This window comes from Mustela nivalis, assembly GCF_964662115.1.
Source record: "Mustela nivalis genome assembly, chromosome: 5".
NCBI lineage: Eukaryota > Metazoa > Chordata > Mammalia > Carnivora > Mustelidae > Mustela > Mustela nivalis.
The window spans coordinates 11,313,404-11,328,422 of record NC_139024.1 but is presented as its reverse complement, the minus strand read 5'-3'; positions in this window follow the sequence as shown (position 1 = coordinate 11,328,422).

The window sequence follows — 15,019 nt, the reverse complement described above, 5'->3', positions numbered from 1 at the left end:
GACGTATAGAAGTGTTTAAAATAAAGATTGTCCTTACTAAGTTTGGAAAGAGTTAGCTGGGATTATTTCTTTGACTTAAGGTTTTACATAAACCTCCCACTTATCTGTTCCCTAGAGTATAACTGACTGCAAGGTTTCATTTTTGATATTTTCATGTTACCCATTTGGAATCATGGAATTTCCTCAAAAAATGACTGCTGATGCCTGATAGGTATCATTGATCTTAATGATAACCTTAATATAGAGAGCTTTGATACCTCTGAACAAGATATTATTGAACAAAAATGATAGTTTGTAGATTGAGGGAGCAGGCAACCATGGTGGACCAGATAAGAACAGATGGTAGATTACTGAGGTAGGCATGATCAACCCTACCTCCAGTCCCTGATGGCTTGCCAAGAAGGGATTCCAAGGATTGGTGAAAGTCACCCTAAACCTTATGGCTGCCATTTTAAAGAATTGCTAGTGATATGTCTTATGCCAAGAAGGAGACACTTTAATCTATGCTTCTTTTTCTTTGAAATAAGAGAAAGAGAACCCAGAGAATTATTGGCTAATAATTTCCAGACTGAAAAGACTGTATAATTAATTATCCAAAAAAATCAATTTGAAAACATCTACAGAAGAATAGGCCACTGGCATTTTTATGAACAGTTCTTGACTGATGTAATCTTCGTCTGTGACAGAATGGCCGGGCCACTGGATGGAAGAGAAATGGTAGACATAATCTATCTTGATTTCAGCAAGGTATAGATTCTGGCTTCGATAACATACTTATTAATACTGTTGGCATGATATTCTCCATCAGTGTTCTCCTCACTATTCTCTGACACAGGTTTGCATTGGTCCTGTTTGCTCTTAACAGACAGTTTATTTCTATGTTCATGAGGCCAGACCCTGGGGTCTAAGAGTGTCATACATTTAATCAAGCTGTGCCTTCTGCAGGGAGGTCCTGCTCTACTTCACTTCCTCAGACAGACATATTTTACTTACATTTCCAAGCTTCTTCACAAAATCCACTAAGTCTCCTTTATCTGAATCATTCACTTTTACCCATGGGGTCCTCCAACTTTGTTTAGTTTCTCTAATCAGTTAGAGACCCAAATGCTCTTGACTATATCCACTATTCAGAAATCATGCTATCTGTAGGGAGATCATTAATGTGCCAGTTTTTGTTACTGGCTTTGTATTGGTGGATGAACTCTGTGTATATGGTAAATGAGAAGTTCCTAAAATGTTTTAGATAGTGTGGAAGCAAATTAACAAGAGATGAACACATAATGGCTCTTTGAATTGCATCAAGTAGAGGCAGCACAGATTCATTATGGTTAAGAATATAGACTCTGGACCCTACTTGTTTGGTTTGAATCCCTATACTGCCTTACTAATTTTGTGTGCTTGTGTAACTTAGCTAACCTCTCTGTGCTACAGTTTCCATACCCACACTCTGTTTTTAATGGCATGCCTCTTCTCTTTGTTTAATCCACAAGCCCCTTGAACAAGGACGATGTCAGTTTCACCCAATAAACCTTGAATGAATGGATGGATGGGTGGATAAATGAACAAAACCTGTAAGCATCAGTCTAAGCTGGGCTGTCCCATTATAAAATGCCTACATTGGTTGCATTTGACAGTCCTTCCACATTATGAAATAACCAAAGTTTATACATTAATGTCAAAAATTAACATCACTGTAAAATTATTTCAATAAACATTTTTTGAAGAAACTCTCTGGACCCTATTTGTTCCTAAGTTTAAAAGTGTCAACATACTGGGGCGCCTGGGTGGCTCAGTGGGTTAAGCCGCTGCCTTCGGCTCAGGTCGTGATCTCAGGGTCCTGGGATCGAGTCCCGCATCGGGCTCTCTGCTCAGCAGGGAGCCTGCTTCCTTCTCTCTCTCTCTCTGCCTGCCTCTCAGTGTACTTGTAATTTCTCTCTGTCAAATAAATAAATGGAATCTTTAAAAAAAAAAAGTGTCAACATACGATACAAGAAATTCTCAATGAGGTTATAGGGTCAACATAGAGCAGAGACAAACACACACCTGGGGGAATCTGGTTTGGGCTTTTCTTTCCATTTACCATTAAAGGCTTTTTCATTGGGTAACCTGCCCCAGTTTGCTTATTTTTAAGTCTCTTCTTCCGGGTAGACAAGATGTACTACTTTAATCAATGTGAACCAAGGTACACTCCTATAGGTTTGAAATGAAGAAGCCTAGGGTGAATTAAAGAATTTTTGTGGATCTTGTGGTTACAAACTTAGTAGGAGACTCTGTCTTTGCACCTACTCTGCAAAGTAGAGTACTTTTGCCTCACTCTGATGGGAAGGACCAACTACAGAAAAATAACTTCTTCTTAGTGTAGTAGAATATGGCTCCATCTAGTCAGTATTAGAGCTTTACCCTGTGGGCATGGGAACATCTTTCTCTCACACATCATTATTTAGGTGTGCTTCTTTTCCATGGTTTTGCTTGGTGCTGCAAATTAGACATTAGCAAATATATTTCTGGGAAGACTCAGTATTCTTGAGCAATAGCATAAGAGGTACTAGAAGTATCATAGAAAAGGGAGTCCTCAGGATTCTCAAGCAAATATTTTAAGACTCAGAACAGGGACAGATTGGAATCAGCATCTGGAAATGTAAGGACACTTTTCATACTCTGACTTAAATCTTGTATTCAACATTCGCTCAGATATGGAGAAGGGAATCCAGGCCTCCATAGGAAGGTCACACTGGTTAGAAGGAACACCACATGCACTTGAGAATTGAGAAGACTAAAAGTTAAAGGAACAGTGGGGGGAAGGGGGACTTTTGGGTTACCCAGACTGATCAAAAGGTCAGGGTTTTGGGCTTAGCCTGAAGCACAGGCAACCGCAGGAAGCAAGGTTGAGACATAGTAGGTAAGAGTGGAATTGCTAAACCACAGTTAAGGTCAGAGAGAGAAGTAAGAGAATCCTGAGACATACTTCAAGGACTAGAGGGTAGTCTTCCAGCAAGAGGCTGTGTCCAAAGATCTTAAGGATTAATGGGCCTACCCCTTCCACGTTTGTACTTGACTATAGGGCTTTCTAACATTATCATCCATATTTATTTTTAATTTTGAGAACTAATACATAAGATTGAGAAAAACTTATTTTACAAATACATCAGCAGGAAGTGGCATATATAAAATTTTGGTGAATCTGGTTTTTCAATGACAACTTAGGACAGTAATGAGACTCCCATTGCATCCTTTGGTAAACTTTTATTGATCAGCTTAGAATTCATCTACAATCTTCATAGTAAACCAGAGCAGGTCTATTTAACACCCAAGGCTTAAAGTCCCATAGATGAGGTGTGGGAAAATTCCAGACTAACTCTACTGCATCCTTTCAGCCCCCTCTGTGGGCCCCTTGAAGAAAAGGAAACTCACCAGGCAACCAGGGGAAAATAATACAGTAAGTTTTCAAAACTTATAATAACTTTTTAAAGCAATTACCTAAGGCTAGAAAGCAGAGTACAAAGGTTACATGGGAAAGGCTCCACTACAGACCAGTTATGTGGCCTTAGGAAGATACTCGATCTCTCAGCGTCTCAAGACAACAAACCTACAATCAGGATAAGCCAGCACCTTTCTCACAGAGTGGCTGTGAGTATTGAATGAGATAAGCTTGTCAAGTGTTTAACACAGTGCTTCCCGTGTAGTATGTTTTCAAGAAACATTACTGTTAGTAAGAGTTGAGGATCATCTGAAGGTTGAATCTATTGTGTATACATTTGTGTATTTTCATATATTACATATAATCATATATATTTCCATATATATATAACATGAAGCAATTTAACCACCTGCAGTGTTTTCAAAATAGCATATAATATAATAGAGGAAGAAGGAGGGAAGAAATAAATGTTTTCCATGAGAACTTCTAACTTCTTCAAGAAAGAGAAATTGAGGAATGTGACTTTTGGTCAGTCAGAAGTTAAAAGCCATGAGGTCTATGGAAATTTAAAAAAAAATACATACTTTTCTAACTTTCAAGGGATTTTCATGAGAAATGTTGAAGCGAAGAGAAAAAAAATTTCAAGGTAAACCTAGCTAGTGAAGATTTCATAAGTTCTTCAAATTCTCTAGAAGAAAAATGGTATGTCATTAAGACTTTCCATCTAGATGAAGAACTATTTATTTCAGGAAAAAAGAATAAACAAATCATTTTTACATTAGTCAATTAAAAATGGAAAAAAGAGTTGAAATGTCTAGGCCTTCTCTTTGAAGTATTTTATTTTTGCAGCATAGAATTAGAATGTTGGAACAGATTTTCTCCACTGTGTCAGGAGGATCTTACAGCAGAAGGTTATTGCAAAGCAATTTTCCTCTTTTGAAAGCACTTACTTTTCTTCCATTGATGCTTGTAAATGGCCTATTATTTAGTCATGGATTAAATAAAAGATTTAAAGGAATGAAAGAAGTTGAATATGTACATGTTGAAAAGTTTTTATTTATGCATTTTAACTTTTTATTTTGTGATAATTGTAGATTGGCATGAAGTTGCAAAGACAGTAGAAGGAGGTTCAGTTTCCTACTCTCTCCAGCGGTTACATCGGATGTGACTATAGTACAATAGCAAAATAAAAAGTTTAATTTTAATGAAACTTTCTTAGAGACATTTCAAGATACCTCCCACTCACACACACGGGCACATGTGCACACATGTACAAACACAGAACAGCTATTTCATCTACGAGTTTCAGCCTGGAGGCAACTTCAATCAATAGCGACCTACTAACCGAAAGGGAAGGAGGCCGGGTTGCCTCTAATAGCGACGGCCGTCTTACTTGAAAATCAGGTCAAGCCCAGGAGGCTTGAGACAAACAGAAGAATAATCTGGAGTCCCAACCAAGACCCCTGTGTCAAGGCCTCTACTATCAGTGACCAAACAAAACAACCTGACAGATTGGAAGAGCATTTACATGATACACAGATTTGTATCCATTATTCCTTTTCATTCTCCCAGAGAAAAAGGCATAATACTAAGCACTATAGATCTTAAGAGGTTGTGGTCCTGAAATTCCATCAGAAAATAGGGTGCAAACCTAGTGTTTCTTAGTCAGCTTATATTATATCTGATTATTTTTAATATGGGTACTCTGTGAATTGGAAATATTTTTTAGGTCATGCTTTTTAAAGTGTAGTATATAATAAAAGTAATCTGGAGCCACAGTTGGCTGGAGGCAACAGGGTGACATGTAGCACAGATATAGGCTTCCTGACACTTCTCCCTCCAGAGGCTTTGCCAGGCATCACTAATCAAATGTGGCATCATGTCCCATTGGGCTAAGATACCATTTTTCATGTGGGGTTTCAGGCAGCCAATACCAGCTGATTAAATTTGGCTTCAGAAACGGAACCTAATCTGGGGTGATTGGGGATAGGGGAAAGCTTCCCTAAGAAGTCTTTTAAAAGGAATTTGACAGAATCAAAAGGAGATTAGACAAAAGAGGAAAATCAAACATTTCATGGCCAGGTTATACTTTTATTAGTAATCTTAAAATGTTTGATTATGGCTATGTCACTAGGACCTAACAAGTTGTGTCATAAATACATTTTTTTAAGATTTTATTTATTTATTTGACAGATAGAGATCACAAGTAGGCCGAGATGTAGGCAGAGAGAAAGGGGGGAAGCAGGCTCCCTGCTGAGCAGAACACCTCCTGTGGGGCTTGATCCCAGGATCCTGAGATCATGACCTGAGCCAAAGGCAGAGGCTTAACCCACTGAGCCACCCAGGCGCCCCATAAATACATTTTTTTGCTGAAATAATGAATGGTTTGTTTTTCTTGTTTCAGCTATTGAAGGATGATAACAGAGAGGAACACTACCAGGCTCTTCCAAGCAGATTTCCATAGGAGAGTAGCCCCTCAGGGGATAAGCCCCTCAAGGGATAGTTTGGCTTTTGTTCTTAGTTCTCTATGTTCAGAAACATAATTCTATAATTTCCCATTTCAAGAACTGTTATTCTCCCAGTCACAGCACATTAGATTCTTTTAATTCTAGGTTTTCCTTTACAATAAATCTTATTCTTATTATTTAACGTTGAATACATCTTCCTGCGCGGAAACTACACAATGTCTTAATTGCTATATTAGTGTCTTAAATTTTCAGTGGGTTTGATTTTTTCTGCTGAAAACTATTCTATGTTCTATTAGTAGATGAGCAGTATACAACCAACTTGTTTTCTTTTACTATTACAAAAAGTTTTAGGTATCGTAGAAAATTTGGAGTAATTATGTGAAAAAAAAAAAAAGACAACATAATAATCGTTCTTAATCCCATCAACCAGCATTGACCAGTGTTAGCTTGTTGATTTGTATTCTAATAGCATTTCTTACTTGCTAACATATTGTTTTCCTTTCACAAAGAATGTTCTCATGTTATACATATTCCTTTGTAACATGCTTTACCCTACTTAAAATACATTAAATATTTTTTCTGTGATATTTTTGTTTGATTATGTTATTGTCTGAATGGTGTTTCATTTCATGGATAGTAAATAACTTATTAATCTTTTCCTTATTGATAGATATTTCCCTTTTATGCTCTGAAATACTGGTTTATAATTTAACAGTGAGTAAATTATCCAATGAGTTCCATATAATAATTTCTAAAAGATTATTTCCACAATTTAAAAAGGTGAAAAAATTTAAGATTCTCAGTATATACTGCCATAGTGCCTAGCAGAGAAAACCATATCAACTAAACTCCTATAAGCAAGGTATAAAGAATTGCCACTTCAATAAATAAATCAAACAACAGATTAGACACAACTGAGGAAAGAACTGGCTAACCAAAAGACAAATCTGGGCTAATTATCCAGAATACAGAATACAAGTGAAAATACAGAAAATACTGAAGAAGGGTTAAGATGTGGAAGATATAATTAAAAGTTCATCATCTATCAAACAAGAATTCATAAGGAGACAATAACAAAAATTGGGGAGGAACAATATTCAAAGATACAGTACTGAAAATATTCCAGGATTAATGAATATTATAAATCATCAGTGTAAAAAAATCAAAATGAGGTCTTCAACAGGATAAATAAACATAAATCTCAAAACAGTGAAAGAAAAAATACTAAAAATGACCAGAGATAAGGCAATTCACCTCCAATGGCAAAGAAATTAGCATATCAGTAGACTTTCAACCAAAACATCATAGAATAAAATTAATAAAATTATAGGGTGAAAGCTTTGAAGGAAACTGGATTCTATACTTAGCAAAATTATTACTCAAATGTAAGTTTAGAATTTTTAAAAAGCGACAGATTTTACTGCCTAAAATTCTTCACCAAAGAGTAAAGAAATGAGGAATAGAATAGTCATATTCCAGAAAAAATACTGAATTTAGAAAACTGGTATGAATGTGGGTAAACATAAACACATATTAAGTGATGGACATAATAATAATGATAATGATTATTTTCAGGAGTTGGAAAGCAGGATGAAAATAAAATACCAAATAATAACACTTTAAAACAGAGAAAAATATTTGAAATTAAAGAGTTCTGAGTGTTTTTTATTGTTCAGAAGGATGATAGCCATAGTATTTAAATTAAACTTTGTTAATTCAAGTTGACAATTTAAGAACTTCAGTGCAGGGTGTGATGCATAAACAATGACTTTTGGAACACTGAAAAAATAAAATAAAGTTCAAAAAAAATTTCAGCACAGCTTCTAGAGTAAATGAAATGGAAGACGACTTAGAAAAGAGAAGGTTTAAGAATATAAATAAAACAAGAGAAACCCCTTAAAGTTAAATAGATGCATATTTTAGATCTAAGCAATTCTACCTTAGAAGATTTAGATATAAGCAAGAATGAATAAAAAAAAAAATAAACATGAATGACTGAATGAGAGGGCCAATACAAGGTTTTCATTACAACATAGTTCCAGTGAAAAAGCCAAAAATTAAGTGGATAAATAAGGCTTTGGTTTATTCATGAGATGAAATACTATTCACAATTAAGATTAACTATATCTACATATGTCAAGATGGCTAAGTACCCTGGATATTGAGTATAAAATTAAGTTGTAAGGGAAATGTGGATTATGACACCATTTTTAAAAATTTTCTAACAGAATAGTACTCTCTTCTATACACGGTGTACAAAAAGTAAAGTACAGAGTATACTAGTTTCCTCTGAGAATGGAGTAAAAGAATTGGATGGAGCTTTTGTTATATTAAACACTTTATTTCTTTAAGAAATAACCGTTTGAAGGAAATATGGTGATATCTGTTAAATCTTATTTGGTTCATGCTGGACATCATATTTTATTTTCTATACTTTGCTGTTTACTTGAATCAACTCAGACTTTAAAATAACACTTTAATGAAAATATATTATATATCCGAATTACGTGCATTTGATAAATATTTTTAAACAGGTTGCTTCAAACAATTTGCTACTCAAACACTACTTAGCCAAAATGTGCCTAGTTAAAGCAAAAGGCATCCTTTGGCTAAAGACTAAGCCTTCCTTCCAGTGATACTCCAATAATTCTGAAACAGTTTTAGAGTCCATCGTTTGTAATTTCCTCAAGCAGTTTGCTGTTCCTAGTTACCATGAAAACAATGCTGTTTTGTATTCAAATCTGGCATATTCCTCACGGTCAGACAACGTACAGAACACCGGGTACTCAATGCCAGGCATGACATGGTCCCTTCCCTCATGGGGTTTTTCATCCAGGTGTCTCCAAATTAATCTAGACGATTCCACACATGCAATCTACCCTAGAAAGGGAACTACAAGCCATCGGGGAGAACAGATCGATTTCCCATAAGGGGAAAAAGCAAGAACAACAAAAAAGGGTGTAAAACATGGAAGAGCCCCAAAGTCCAAAGAATAATAGGAAAGAAATTTCAATGCATATGAAGATAAGAAAAGTAGCAGGAAACGAAAACAGAACAAAACAAACAAAAGCTGGGGTATGGAAGACTTAGGATTCAGAAAGACACCTGGAGAGAGATGGACAAAGACATACAGAGATATTGTCCTGCAGAGAGGTACTAAGTGAAACCGGAACTAGCATCCCATGCAGAAGGAAACAAAATGTCAAGTGCTTTTAAAGGCCATCTCGAAGCAAAGCAGCCTCAAGAATGAGAAAGATGAAAAAGAAAGATGATCTGCCATGATAGCTTCCGAATTCCACCTCGATGAAATGGCAGATAGATAACCCGGCAATTGTAAATGCCATTTATTCTGCATTACATCCAGCCTTCTAATTCCAATTAAGTACGCTGAATTCTTTGACATATATATGCAGAGCTCGAAAGGACAAATTTCCAATACTCTCTTCGGAGAATTCATTAGAACTGTATCTTGCAGATCAGGCCGCAAGAAACCTTGAATGCCTGGCACTTGATTGAGTGTCCTTCGGAAGGAAGACGGCCATTTTTAACTCAGCGTCTGGGAGTCTGTTCCAAAACAAGATGGAAATCACCTCCCGAAAGCTTCAGTTAAAACAGTGTAATGAATGTTACAGCAGATTTCAAATATTGTAATTTGTCACATGTTTATCCCCCAAAGAAATCTGCAATAAAATCTCAGGGTGTGTAAGATAAATGTGCTAAGTGCACAGAGCAGTGATTAAGAGCGTGGGTTTCCAACTCAAACAGAACTGGGCTTAAATTCTGTTTTCAGCAGTTTAGTGGGGAGGCAGCTCTGAGCTCACATTGCACTCTGAGCCTCAGTGTCCCCATCTGGTAAATACGGCAAACAGTGACCACTCGTATAGATGAGTTTGGGGGAAGTAGTTTGGTGAGGTAAAACATTTGGTGCTGCCCAGCTAGGTTTAGCATGCGTCCCCTACTTACAGGGGTCTCACTACGGAGGTAATCATGATCACTGTTACCATTATCCTATACACTCAACTTTGCTGTGACAGCCTGGCTCCATGCGGATCATTTTCACAGGGAAGGTTTCCCCAAACTTTGGCATACATCTGATCTCTCTGCCACAAGCTTGCATTGAAACTTTATTTTATATTTATATTTGGCTCATGTCGGCTTCTCACTGTAACAAAGTGCCCTTAGCTGAAGCTGACAAAATTATCATCTGGTAAGAGCATCTTTCAGGAAAACACTGAATCGTAGATTACTGAGTGATAAATGAACAATAATTATTAATAATGATGTAAACTTATAATTGGCTCCAAAAGACCCTTGTGCATCTGTTTCTGCCTCAGGGACTTGCCTGGCAATGGGAGCGAGGGTGCACTCTCCTTAGTATATGAATTCAGTTGTCAGCTAAGTCCTTCACTCCGTTTGTAGGAGGAACATCTCCGATTCCATCCAATTTGCTTTTGTAGCACAGAAAGCAGTCTTATTTCCCTAATAAAAAGAGAGTTGTTGAAAAAAAGAAATTGGAGCATGTAGCAAATATCCAGTTCTAGAAAGAAAGAGAAGCACAACTTCTCATTCACCCAGATGCTAGCCATCTGCACACCTACAGCTGAACCTTATTTTTTATGTCACAATTGTATCCCTTAAAATAAGATGGCAAATTGCTGTTACTACAGCAACTGTGAGAAAAGGACGCATGATATGCCTTCAAGGCAACAGGGTCCGATTGTGACCTCAGATTACAGATTACACAGGGAGCAAATAGCAACAATGAATCATCTAAACAGAATGGGTTTATACCCGCCTTGCCTCCCACCTTCCAGATTCTAGTTTTCTGAATTTAATACATTGGGTTGAAAATCTGAATGCTAAATTCTCTACTATTATAAAAAGAAATCACTCAATATTAAAGTGCAGAAAGCCAGCTCTATATGGTAGAGTGTCTCAACCCTGGTCACAGTGAGAACGAGCCTAGAGTGCTTCTGAAAAACATTCTGTACCTGAGGTTCACCCCAAAGGTTTCTGACCTGAGTGATTTAGGGGCAGTGAGGGTTTAGGATGATGATAAACCATTAATTAGCATCAATGGACTGATTCACGAAAAAATACTTCTCTCAGTAGGTTACACAAAGAGCTTTTCCTCTTTTAATATATTAATGTTCTCCACAACAAGGAAAAAAAAAAAGTTATGTATTCACCAACCAAGAGAGACAAAGAAGACAGAATCACCTTTTGGGTGTGTGTGGCGGTGAATGAATGAAGGTAGGGTGGTGGACCAGAGGGTTGGAGTCGTCATGTTAGAACGGCCTACAGAAGTTTTTCAAAGTGCAAATTCATGGCCTTGTCGTCTCCCACAGAACTTCCTGGCCGCCCCAGCGTGTGTAGATTGTGAACCGCAGCCCCCTCACTAGTTCTAGAATCTCTCCTGCTCCTGGCAGCGGGCTGGGGTCTTGTGTATATCATCCCGGGGTTCTGAAGTCCCGGTGGAAACCACGTGGTTGCTGCCTCCCTGGCGGACAGCTGGTCGCCCATCCCGTTTGCTCTCCTGTTCAGCTCACTTCCCAACTCACCAGGATTCCACGGGGGCGCACCTACACTGTCCTGGTCCCCGTGGATTCTTGTCTGGGCAGGGAGGGGGCTGAGGTCCCTCAACATTTCAGAAGTGCTAGGTCTCAGCACAAGAATTCATCTTTTACCAGTATTTCCTGGCCTTCAAGAGACTATTTCTTTGTACCCCCCAAATACCGTATTCATTTCTTAAATGGATTATGAGGCAATCCAATGATTCGGAAATGAAATCATGCACTCTTCACTGAGTGGAGTTTAAGAGAACTCTCGTTCTGTGGTAAGTTTGTTTGCTAGAGAAGATAAAGCTGGTCCTTCCCATATTCGTTCCAGACCTCCTGAAATCTCATTTCCTAAATTTTATCGGGCTCTTCTATCTCTCCTGAAGGGTATGTGATGACTTCCCTGTACTCAAAACAACTATCCACTGACTGGTCCTTTGCCTCTGAACATGAGATGATTTTCTTCATCGTTAATAATACCCCTCGTGTTTTTCTAATTCCTTTTTGAGGGTCCATAGAGTTGAGGCGAACGAGTGTAAGCACATCTTTAACAAAATGTCCCATGAATGCTCCTTATGTAACTAGCTAGGGAAATACGATGCCTATATTAGGTTTTTAATCTATCCACACGTTACAGTTTATTTGATGAAAGACTGTTCCATGCCGGATTACCAATAAAATATGAATTATACGTAATCATCTCATCAGAGTGAACTTCTTTATGTTTTAAAATACGAATCCTACCTTAAAGAAAGCTTCTATTTTCAAAGAGGAGTCTTTTCTGATTACTCTTACAACTCCAGTTCTCAAATGCCCTAGGGAAAGCCAACAGCTGTTGAATCCTACGCAGAACTATGGGTTCAAAATCAGTGCTTAGACTTTGCATTTTAGCCCAGCAGGGCCACCCAAGTGACATTTCCGGGGAATAGAATCAACATCCAGTAAATTAGCAAACTTACACCACAAATGGAAATATTCAATTGAATATTTATAAGAAATAAAAAATTGAAGGTATATTGAAAAGAGAATAGCTTTCATTGTTGAAATGCCTAATGCTTCAAGCTAATAGTTTCAACTAAAAATCAGGATGTTGTGGGGAGGGGAGAGTAATTAACATTTTATGAGTAACCGCGCAATAGTGTTGGTTATTCTTAAAGGAAAAAGAAAGGGAAATACTTCTCAAGTGTGCTCTGCTCATTTTGATTTCCAGTGACAGAGCTTTTTGCGCTGTTGGGCAATGTTATGGTTAGAGCACTGAACGAGGAGTCAGGAATCCTGAATTTGGCCAGCGACCTCTTGGCCTTGATTTCCTTCTGTGTAAAATGAGAAAGAGGGACTGGGCCAGACGTCTCTCACGTCTCTGCTCATAGGTCAAGCCCCTTCAAAGATTCTGATTCAGTAGGTCTGGGAGACCCGCTTGAGCCTTTTGGGATTGGAGCTCACAAGGGCGGCATTCTGCTCAGGTGAAACTAATGAGTGGGTCAGAATATTCAAGAGTTAGCAGTGCTTACAAGAAAGGAAGGGCAAGTACGAGAAAGAGAAGGAGAGAGCCGCTGGAAACCATGAGAACTGAGATGTCCTGTTCAGGGGCCGGACAGAGCAACACTGAGCCTAAGTCACGTAGAACACAGGTATCAATCTTGTGCCGAGATATGCCATAATTCGAAGGGTTCTGACATGATTTGGGGATGCCTACCAGCAGCGGGGGCTCTTTCCCTTTTCCAACCGGGGCATTTTGGCTCAGACGCAAATGTCACAGTTCACTGGCTAGAACGTATTTGAATTACATATTCTAAGTCCATGTATTAGAACCTTGTAAATCTGTATTTGCTCCCACTTTCTGTATCTGTTCTTGCCAAAGCCATCCTTCCTGTCTCCCAGTTTCCAAAGCCCATGTCCCATCATGACCTAGCTTGCCTTTTCCTTTATATTTCTCATTTATCCCTGCCGCTCTCTTCCCATGATCACTTCCCAATCACAGGCATCTCCATTACAGCACTGGGCTGCTCTCTGGGCTCCTGGCCTCCAGTTTCTTTCTTCTCCAATCCATTCCGCACTGCCGGCCACACGAACCTTTCTGCTCCATGCTCCTCATCCTGTTATTTGCCTTTCCCAAATCATACTTTCGATTAATTATTTCTATGTAATGACGTCAAGACTCCTTAGCCAGAGTTAAAAGGCTCTCTATGACTTGAACTCAGCACAGCATTACAAATGACCTTGTTCTGTTGTCTGTTTCTGTCTTACGACTGAGCCAAACCAGAACAGTTTCCGAATCACATACCTGGGCCCACAGTTTTATCTGATTTGACATATTCTTTTACATAGGCTGTCATATCTCTGAACATGTTTTTTATTGAAAGACAATAGAAAAGATAAAATTGCACAATCTTATTTGCCTAACACAATTATTCCAATTTTTATATAGTCCTTTCTCTTTTACTTTTACATATGCATATGTCTTTTCATAAATGGAGTCAATTTTACATATATTTTTGAATTCTAGTTATAACCCTTTTCCACTTGGCCACATAATCTTCATAGCTTTCATTTTAAAAGTTGCATAATTTTCCATTCAGCAGATGTGCCGTAATTCAGTTAACCATTCTTCTATCTATAGTTAGACATTTGGTTGTTCCTAATTTTTAGCTATTATAAATAATGTTACAATTTTTAGCTATTATAAATAATGGTGCAATTAATAACTCCATGTATAACATTCTCCCTGGGGTTTATTACCTTTGGATAACTTTCCAGAAGTGAATTAGGCCAAAGATATAAAATTTTTATGTTTTTTTGATGTACATTGACAAATTGTTTTCCAAAAAGGTTATACCAATTTATACTGTCACCAATAATATATGAGTACACTATTTTTACTACAAATTTACTCGCTCAATAAAAATAACTATACCTTATTACTATATTAATTTTTATATTTCCATTACTAAGAAATATATTTTTTTCATATTTTGTTTAATTATAGCATTTTCTTCTAATCTAAAATGCTTGTATTATTTGCTGGCTATGTTTGTAAATTTCAGAAGGTCACAGTCATGTCAGTCTTATTTTCCACTCTCTACTAGGAGCTCAGCTCTGGTCCTGGTGCAGAGAGAGCAGTCAATATATATTTGTGCTGTAAATAAAGACTTAATTATTTTTTGAGGTCTCATTTGTTTTTACCAATTCATATAAACTTTTATATACCATGGGTATTAACTTTTTGTCATAGATAAACACCTTTTCTTTTAGTTCAATGTTATTTTAGAAGACAAAAAATTGTAATAGAAATGATTGTTATTTTCTTTGCGCATCTTTATATTGCCTTAAAGCCTGAAAGTAATACTCCATAGAGACAAGAACATAAAAATTGAATTTTCTGTTTATTTTTCAATTTTTTTTGGTTCAAATTTCAATTTGCAGATAAAATCTTGCTATTTTTCAAGGCCTATCCTCAATGCACCCTTTCCCAAGTTCTGCCTGGGTGTTAGGTCATTTATCTCTAACCGTGGTGACCCAGGGCTTATAACTGAAGGCTTTGGTTTGAAGCCAATAGGGAACCTCAGTTTTGCACC